Here is a 10334-nt window from a genome sequence, read left to right as displayed (position 1 = left end):
AACTTTTCACCACACAACAGACAAATTCATTATACAATATAGAATACAAAATACTTAACAACACTGATATTTATGTTGCCACGATGAGGTTAATTACAAATTTCACTTCATCAAACAGTAAACATAGAAAATATGTACACACAGAATAAACTAAATGTGTGTATGTTTGTTGATTGTTCGAAAGAGTTGTTGGTTAGGTAAATGATGAGATGAGATGATGATGATGATTATAATGATAATGATAGAATCTATTTATTTTACTATTAGTTAAAGTAGGATAGATATAATTATATCCATACTATTATTTTGTCGGTAAAACAATTTTACAACCTAACCTCAAACTTACTTCTGTCAATATAAATATATAACAGACATATATGTATGTGCAGTGGAGCCCTTTTGTTTATTTTATAATATTTCCAGAATTAACAATGATGAATTTAATGATTTTGTAATCATTATTATATATAGATAGATATGTATACGTTAAATATTTTATATATCATAGATTAAAATATGTGGTGAGGTTATGTGTGTATGATAACCTTTTTTTTTAAGTTTAGGTTATGTTTGTTTACTTAAAAATATTACCTATTTTCAGGGGGTGAATGTGTATATAGGGGGTAAAATGCCAATAAGTTTTTAGTTTCATATTAGTAAGGTAAAATTCAATAGATAAATAAATTCAATAAATGTTTAATTCACTAAGTGTTATAAGCTTTACATTTTTGTCTAATCCATTGGCCATCGACTTGCAAGTCTTGTTAGATCTTGCTTATGTATAAGAGCAATACCAGAATAGATAGAAATAGATTCCAGAGAAAGATAATAATATCATGATTCCTTAGTTATTCAATAAGTTTCAAAAACACATGTTTCCTCGAATTAATAAGCACTGTTTGGCACGTATATTTTAGGGCTAGCATGGATATCCCGCGTTTTGTTCTTTGTATAAAATGAGTAATTAGTGAATCATTTACCAAAATTATTCAATGTCTTATACGTTACTGGCGAGTTTGGAAATATAAGTTTCGCGTTACCACTCCCGGCAAGGCAGATAATAGGGATGTTGATTAAATTGTTTAACACTTGAAGAATTCTGACTGGACGAGCAGAAAAGTGAAGTTAGTTTTTGAAAATCTTTAGTAGGATATGAACTTTTAAATTTCTTAATTAAACAAAGAGGAAAATATAGTTTAGTAACGTCATTGCATTGTATCACCATAGAGATTACACACAAAACTTTGTTTTATTAAAAGGAGATGGGTAACAATCTTTGATTACTTATGACTGCTTCTTTTTTTAATCAATTTTAATTTCGCTTTCAAATTTTGTTATGGTATCAAGTCCATTATTACATTTTTATGGGTTATATGGCAAATCCGATGACAGGCAATTGCCGTTTTGTGACTCCATTAACCATTAAATTTAAGACCATTGAAACACACTTCATAGTATCTTTCGCACAAATGAAAAAAAATATTTACGTTAATAATATCTTACAAAATCCACTATTGTAAAATCCTAATATAGTGAAGAAATTCATCAATCATTTTCACGAGAAATTTCTAAATTGTCTTCAATTTGTATACAAAAAAACATACTCACACACAAATATAATATACGTATAAGATACACACATTTCATCTACACGAAAAATATCAAAAAATTTCCATATTTTGAAAAGAAAATATTAGTACAAACATATATACAAATATTCATAACATTTTAAGGGATAAAAATTATATTTGATTTGGACATATGCCAAACATGTATATGGGAACAAAATAATATAATGTTATTCAAAAATGTCAGTATTATATAATACAATATAAGGTTAACATAACCTAACGTAATACAATATAAACATTGCTGGATTAAACTAGAGCTTGGTCTATAGTAAATTCTATCAACAGGTGTGTGTTTTTTTGTTTAGTCTTCGTATATCTACCTGGAGCTCTCCAAGAGGAGACCATTTGGATTATTTGTCTTCTTTTATTCTATTATTCCATTATTTTGGACAAAAATTTGTTTGGAAAGGCCCTTGCGTGAAACCTGTAGCATTTTCTACATAAGTAGTCCACCACTACCCGTAAAGAATTATAGGCATATTTTTGCAATATTGGCATAATAACGCAAAGTTCATTACTTTTATTGTTGAACAGAAACGACTATAGTTAGAGTATTGTGGTTGAAGAGACGTAGTTATATAAACGGAATCTTAATTTAATCTTTCTACTCTTTATAATAATACATAGTATAAAACAGAGTCGCTTCAATGTTCCGTCTATCTGTCCCTAATCCCTATGTATGCTTAGATCGTCAAAACTACGCAACGGATTTTGATGCAGTTTTTTCTAATAGATAAAGTGAAGAGGAAGGTTTTTATGTATAATATATGCATAATATAGTAAAGTAAGGAGTTAGCTTAGTGATTGAAAGAGATGTGCTTCAGAAACTTAAAAAGTTGTGCATCAATTAAGCTCTAATATTGACAAGATATACAAACAGCTTTAAGGTTTGTTTTTATCTATTTTTAACCTTCGGGCGGGGGAATCGTGGGTCGAGGAAGTGGGGAGGAATAATCGAATATTATATATATACCCAAGTTAGGTAACAAATAAGAGAACATGACGTGTACATTACAAAACTGTAACGCCCAAGCAAGGGACAAAGTGGGGAGGGGTGAAAGTGGGGATTTTGCACAGCAAAAAGGATAGTTGAAAGCTAGTTGTTTGATAAACAGTTGCGAGATACCAAATAGATAAAAATTATACATTATTTCACTACAATCTTATACACTCTTACCGTGTATATAATCCAAAACATTTTTACAATATTGTAGGAAGATATTATATCGTACATTTTTTTAAATTTGTTTTAAAAAGTGAAGCACGAGCAAAGGAATATTTCAAAAGTTTTCAACGAAAACGTAATAGCACGAAGTTTAAACATCCTTGTATCTATAAAATAATAAATTTATTTTTTATTTTTTTGTATGTAGTGAAAATCTAAGTGTAAGATTTTCATTTAACCCTACCCCCATCATCATGTATGTGTATAGTACACATATAATATGCATATACATCAAAATACATATCTACATATTTTGTGAACTATGAAATATCACAAATAATATTTTTGTCTTGGTAACCATATAAGAAGAACCATAATAATATACATATACTGACCTTTTCTTTTGATTTTCTACACTTTGTTTCATTTGTTATCATATACATTTATTTATATTATATGAATATATTAAAAATATGTATATGAAATTGATATACTAAATATTTAAATTATATCTCATAAATAATATAAATATCGCATTCAACGAGAAAAACTTATTGTTGTAAGGAAAAAGTTTTTTTTTTCTTATATATTGTTCCTTCTTTTCGTAAAATTTATTAGAAATGCTAAATTTTTCTTAATATATGAATTTTAATCAAATTAAAACTTCATTTTGCGTATTAATAAAATAAATTATAGTTTAAAACTACAAAAAACACGAATTTTTGCATTAAAAAGTGGTAAGTAATTTTAGTAATGTAAAATTCAAAGCATGGGGTGCTCTCTAGATTCATTCTTTATATTAACTGATTTTATAGATATTGAACACTCCACGCTTTGAATTTTACGTTACATTTAAAATTATTATTCATTCTAAACAATTTGAAAGTTAAATTTCGATTTTTACCCCAATTTCCTAGATCAGTTTTTTGTATTTTATAAATACGTATTTCGACTACCATGTGGTCATCATCAGTAAGAATTAGCTAGCCGTGATTACTCTTATTATGAATGTTACTCTTTGCTAATTTGGTGGCGGACTGCACGTGCAGTCGGAAGTTTGATATCTCTTTTCTTTTTTGAGTTATCGTCTCGACAGACAGACGGGCAGACGAAAAATTACCAAAATCGGTTGCATTTGATGACTGGTCAAATACAGAGTCGAAAATTTCGCATGGGTTATTAAATTTGACGTTCACCTGCCTCGGATAATCTCTCAAAAAGTAATGTGAAGTCTTCATCGTTTCGATATTTTATCCTCTACAACTTTTATAATAAATGATACGATTGAAGGCATACAAAACGAAATATTTTCCAAAAACTAATTTTTGCGACCTTTGACCTTGAATATCTAAGGACAAGCACACGTCAGACAACATTTTTATTATCAAAATAAAGGTTTGTACACAAAAATTCACCTTATTCCGTTTGATTCCGAGGTTGGCTACTTTTTTTTACTATGATGATCGAGTTAATAGTATATTCTAATCTATGCTAAAAAATTTAGAAGATTTTTTGGAAAAAAAACACATGATTCTTTATTATAACAACCGCTTTTACAACGTACAGAGTAAAAATAATTAAAAATACTGAAAATGTACAGAAATTATTTAAATAATAATTAATCATTCATTATAAAAGTCAAAGACACAATTACTAGATTTTTAAAAGTATCCAACCTATGCCACATGTAAACCCACCCCTTCTTTTTTAAAGTAATTCTCTCACAACGTAACATCAAAAACACAATCAATTCTATAAAATATCCCCTATATAAGACATAACATATATAACATATAACACACATATATGTATAACACAATACACCCTATTGTATTCTATTAATTGTTAGTATATATTTTATTATTATTGACAAAGACGTTTTAACTAACAATCATAAAGCCATTTGGACCATTATAAACCAAACAACCACTTAAAACATAGTCACTATATGTATGTGGGAGAGTTTTGTATCTTGGGTAACATTTTTAATTTTCTCAAATTTCGTCAAAGCCATTTTTTTATATGGAAACATAGAAATCGATCTTTACTTATAGCATCATTATAGCATAGAATGTAATTATTAGAAGGCTATACTGATGCAAGTGAAATTTACCATATTTTATAAACCACGACAAACGCGGTTTTTTCAATCTTTTATTTAACTTGCAATATATGTATGTATGTACGTTGGTCCCGTTGGATCATGCAACTCAATTTTGAAGCAGTTGTCGTCAACCGATTGCGCTCATGGTAAGGTATAAGGCTTTCCCAATGCTTCCACCTTATCTTTTTCAGGGTCAAGCTTTGCCGTACTAAAAAGTAAAAAATAATTTTTTCTCTAAGTCTACAAATAGGTGTGTATGAGTGACTCGTAGAAAAAATTATTTTCTACTTTTTATTAAAATAAAAGCTTGTTCCATAACTAGAATTTTTATTAAATTTTTTTTTGTCCTTGTAACTCTCCCCAAACGAAACCAATTTTGAAACATAGTCAAGACCACTCTCATTCAAGTCAACTTTCAAACTAAATAACCGCATTCAAATAGGTTCCCTAGTTTAAGAACTACGGAGGCACAGACAGACAACCACACACACACAGCGGTTAAAACTATGTCACTGTATATTCTATCAATATGTGATCCATGGTTCAAGGCCATAATGTACCACGAATCACACACTAACATACCTCGATAACAGACACAGAGGAGCTAAGTGAGCAAACACTTCTAAGCCTTTTCGAATAGCACTCTATTCTATGTAGAATCAAAGGTTTTCGGACTACTGGACTTGTTCAAACTACTGGGATTGTAGCGCCGTAGGCAGCGTTGTAGAGAAAGGGGACGAAAAAGCGTTTGGATTACTTCACGTTTCGGATTATCGAGTTTTCAGATTACTGAGACTCTTCTGTATAAAAATTTAAATTCTAATTTCTTTCCCTTAGGGTAGGTACATCACGATGACTTATAACAAAGTTATACATTGATCACTGGTACAGGATGTTTTTTAATCCAAAACACTGGACGATGCGTCTTTTCCAGATTGTTTTCCTCAACATTCATTGCCAAGTAAACATTCCCCTTATAAAGTTACATATTCACCAAGGTACAGCACTTCTCCCTAGAATAGAAGAAGCACAATTTAACTACTTATACATTTCATAGAGAAAATACAATATTTGTATATTTGAAAACTATACCTCAAAATAGTAGTGTATAGTTTGATAATGTACATAATATAAGAACGCGTTATAACGGTGTATATAGTTTTATCATGTTGTTGATAAAGATGCGGGTTGTCAACTTTTATATAACCAGATAATAATAAATATTAGTCCCCGAGAAAATTTTCTCATTTCATTTAATTGTTATATTGTTTCAATATACTCATTTATTTTATTTGCCAGATTATATATTTACAATATGATGGGTGATTTAATTAATTTAATGAAAATCTGAAATGTATTCCACACAAAATTAAATTCTAGGAAAAGATCGTATTCACTATGGACACATATTCAGAGAACTCTGATCTATTGCAAAGCCCTGCATTAAAAAAACAGATTGACTCCTCTCAAGCATTCGCTTTAAAACATATTCCGGCATTCTCACATATTAGCGAATTTCAGAGGAACTATTGCTTTTGAACTGATGAATTTTGAAAAAGTTTCTTCAAATTTTCATCGATCCTACCTAATAGATGTCAAAAATGACCATCGTACTATCATCAGCCTCCGTGGCGCAATTGGCTAGCGCGTTCGGCTGTTAACCGAAAGGTTGGTGGTTCGAGCCCACCCGGGGGCGAAAATATTTTATTCCAAATGTTTATGTATTATATATTAAGTGAAAAATTATAGTTATTCACACGTGATGTTTAATTTATATTTTAGAATCAACAGCCTCCGTGGCGCAATTGGCTAGCGCGTTCGGCTGTTAACCGAAAGGTTGGTGGTTCGAGCCCACCCGGGGGCGCAATTTTTTATTACAAATATCCATGAACATTTGCAGTAAAAAATTTTTAAGTTTTTCGATTTCTTTTACATTTTTTAAGTTTTTATTTTCCAACAGGATAACTTTTCTGAAACGAATGAAAATTATTGAAATCCAATATAGCGACAGATCAAACATTCATAAATAATGCAAATAATATGGTCTCAAAATTAGATAGAACTTAAAAAATGTTAACAGTGTAATCAACCCCTCCCATTCTAATTTCTAGCATCATCGTACAAAATGAGATAAATTAATATCCCTGGTATGAGATATAAATTTGCCTATCTGTTAGAAAGCTTTAGATAGCATGCGATGATAACCAAATGACTCTTGAAACACTAAAGTAAAATGCAAAACAGGTATTTCACAACATACAGGACTAAAACCTATGTAATTAATACCAAAGATGAAGGAAGAATTGAACCCGTATACTAAACATATAGAGTACTATCACCTCTGTGTGTTGTACGTCTCCATGTTCACGTTCTGATGTCAAACCAGAAAGATATTTGTTTCATGATTAGTTATGCAAATAAATGCCGTTGGTCACCCACCATCCTCGTCACTGCTTTCACAAAGGTCACTTATTATACCGGTATGGAGCACAGGCAGACACATCTTTATGTGGATGATGGTTTATATCTACCTACGACCCCATACCGAGTGTAGCATAAATCTGGCCATTTGTCTTTAGCGTCTTCAGATCTACTTTATATTCCTTATTGTATTACCATGATTATACATTTCATAGTATTTTGAGGCGATATAGATTAAGTTAGGAGAGGTTAGAGTGGTGTTCCTATCGTAATACACGATTAGACCATAGAATCTGTTGTGATTCCGAAAACAAGGTTAGCGGAGTCCCGGCAAAGCTTTGACATGCTTTGAACGGACTTTAGGGCAGAGAGGTCGTCAAAGAAAGGATAGCTCAAGTGAGTACATTTCTTCATGGCAAGAACTTAACAGTGACAGAGAATATGAGGCATCGTATCCTTCTTCTGTCCTCTGAGACGGCTCTTGTAATAATCGTGATGTATTAGTAGGCTCAGTTCTTCAGCGTGCCTGACGCCAGGACAGTGCCCTGTAATAGTAATCATGACTTTGCTTATAGAGGTCCTTTGAAATATTAGATCTTTGGAACGCCTTCGATTGTACTCAGACCATATCTGTTTGTGGTATCACAAGTTCGTTTCTCCCTCGATATTCCTGGAATCTGGATACAAATATATTAATCACTACAAATTACATTTTTTTACATTCATATTAAGAAGGAACAAGAAAGATTTATGCGAAAAACGAAATTTTGTGATTTAAATTGAAACTTGATATTTGAGCATCAATTTAATCTAAGCTTCCACTATAATCCAAATGATAAATGTGCTGCTACAATCTATCCTAAGAAAATCACTGTTTTTGATTATTTTGATTTTTATTTCGCCCCATGTCTTACAACACCCGGTATGTGGAGAACACAAAAGGGAAATTGTTAATTTCCTTTTACTTGTGCATCATAGACATCTAGGTAGATGGGTGATTGTTCGTATAAAGGTATATTCCATACAGTGTTCTTGTATATGTATGTCCTGTGTATGATGATGGTGATAATATGGTATACCGCACTGATTTAATTTTATATCAAAAAGGATATAGGAAATTTAAAGTGTGAATGGTAACTGAACAGGAAATGGTTCTCGTATAACTAATTTATCAGCAATTTATAAGTAATATACAACTTTATGAAAATTGTTTTTCATCTATAGACTTAAGTATTAAGATTGGGTATATTATATACCTAAAAAAAAAAAGGATTAAATACACCAATAGGGAAAATATATTTTTGTTTTGTTTTGCTCTAATAAAAGCTAGCTCATGCATGCAACAAACAGCAGAGAAAAATTATTTTTCTAAAAACTATAAAAACAACCAAGATAAAAGCGATCAAAGGTCTCGATCCAGCAAAACAGAATTTAGGATATTGTTCTTATAGCAAATTTTGACGTCAAATACTATGTCCAATCTCTCTGTCAAATATCTGTTTAATTAGTATAGTACAGTTCGTAAACCGGGATGCATTGGAAAAGTTGGAAAACAGCACCGATATTAATGAAAACTTTTGTCACATCAAAGAACATTTAGTCAACTTAATTTAGTTAGACGGCGACATAAGTTCCAAGCAGAGGGTATATATAGCCCAATTTTTTTTAAATGCTTATTTTGGCTTAAAATTGTCATCTAGTGAGTATTTTTGATCGTTGAATACGTTCGTACGAATCTGATGTCAGAGTACACGGATTCGGTCGCGTATTCCGAAAATCGTGCCATTTTTTACCAGAAATTTCTCTTTTTGGCACAAAAATGGAAAATTTGGGGGTATTTTTGGTCGGTGAATTTGTCTCTAGAAACTACTTATACCTTGATATAATTGTCAAAATGTAAAATGTAGTTCTGCCAACGGCAACATTGTATGGGTAGGTATTTTTTGTTCCTAAAGAAAATTTTTGGGCTTAAAATGGCACGATTTTCGGAAGACGTGACAGAATCCGTGTTATTTGACATCGAATACGTAATCAGCGATCAAAAATAACTACTAGACGGCAATTCTATGCCAATGGGTCTTTAAGCTCCTCCCCTCTATGACTAAGTTAAATAAACACGTAACAAAAATTTCATGAAAATCGGAGTTGTTTCCAACCATTTCCACTACCGACACTTTACTACCGGCTTATTCACTGTCATCTTTAACTGTAACTTTCATATTTTGTTAAGAAATGCGAAAAAAAAATACTCTAAATATATTCTTTATTACCGTTTTAGTCGGGTTGGAAAGTTTTCACTCACAAACTAATTTTCTTTTAAGCTTTGAATTAACCTTGCAAAAGAAGCCAAAATTTTTATTATAATTCCTTCCAGCTCTGAGTTTAACTTTATTATTATTATAACAAATTTTTCCAAAACGGAGCACTTCGTGTAAATAATTTATTTTTACAAAACCTACAACAACCCTTCTACATAAATAATATCTTAATCTCCTTTGAAAAAATTAACAAACAAGTAATAATAATTATTAGATGTTAATTATTAAGAAAAATCCATGATAAGAAACACTAAGATAATTAACTAAAAAATAAAAATAAAAAAGTATAAAAACGAATAATATTAAATAAAAAAAAAACTGATTTAATCTCTCTCCTGCTCGTCGTTACATTCAACCCTTGAACTTATTAAAAAGACGAATAATAATTATATTCAAAATAATAAATATATGTATGTATACAAACAAAGTGTATATAATATTTATTTTATGATAATCAAATGAATTGCGAATGCATTTTATATTAAAATTTGTTTGGTTATGGAAAAACTTCTATGTTGGTTTGTGAATAACAATATTCAAATTCATTTAACGTGAACCCATCATATCAATAATTTCACTCTATAAGTTTTATAGCCATCAAAATGGTTATAGGTATGGCACTCATATGACTATGAGTGTGGCTTTTCTACAGACATCATCTCTCTTATTCACTTCGTAAAGAATTAATTACTAAG

The 10334-nt window shown here is 30.5% G+C and overlaps 2 non-coding genes across 2 annotated transcripts; both read left to right on the top strand.

The window, feature by feature from the left end:
* Window positions 1-6522: 6522 nt before the first annotated feature.
* Window positions 6523-6596, top strand: Trnan-guu. Its single transcript has one exon. It is a non-coding gene; the product is annotated as a tRNA-Asn (tRNA).
* Window positions 6597-6690: 94 nt separating this feature from the next.
* Trnan-guu lies at window positions 6691-6764 on the top strand. The gene has a single exon. It is a non-coding gene; the product is annotated as a tRNA-Asn (tRNA).
* Window positions 6765-10334: the final 3570 nt, after the last annotated feature.

This window comes from Chrysoperla carnea, chromosome 1, assembly GCF_905475395.1.
Source record: "Chrysoperla carnea chromosome 1, inChrCarn1.1, whole genome shotgun sequence".
In the NCBI taxonomy this organism is placed as follows: Eukaryota; Metazoa; Arthropoda; class Insecta; order Neuroptera; family Chrysopidae; genus Chrysoperla; species Chrysoperla carnea.
The sequence above is the reverse complement of the archived record's forward strand: the minus strand, read 5'-3'. Positions and strand labels throughout refer to the sequence as shown.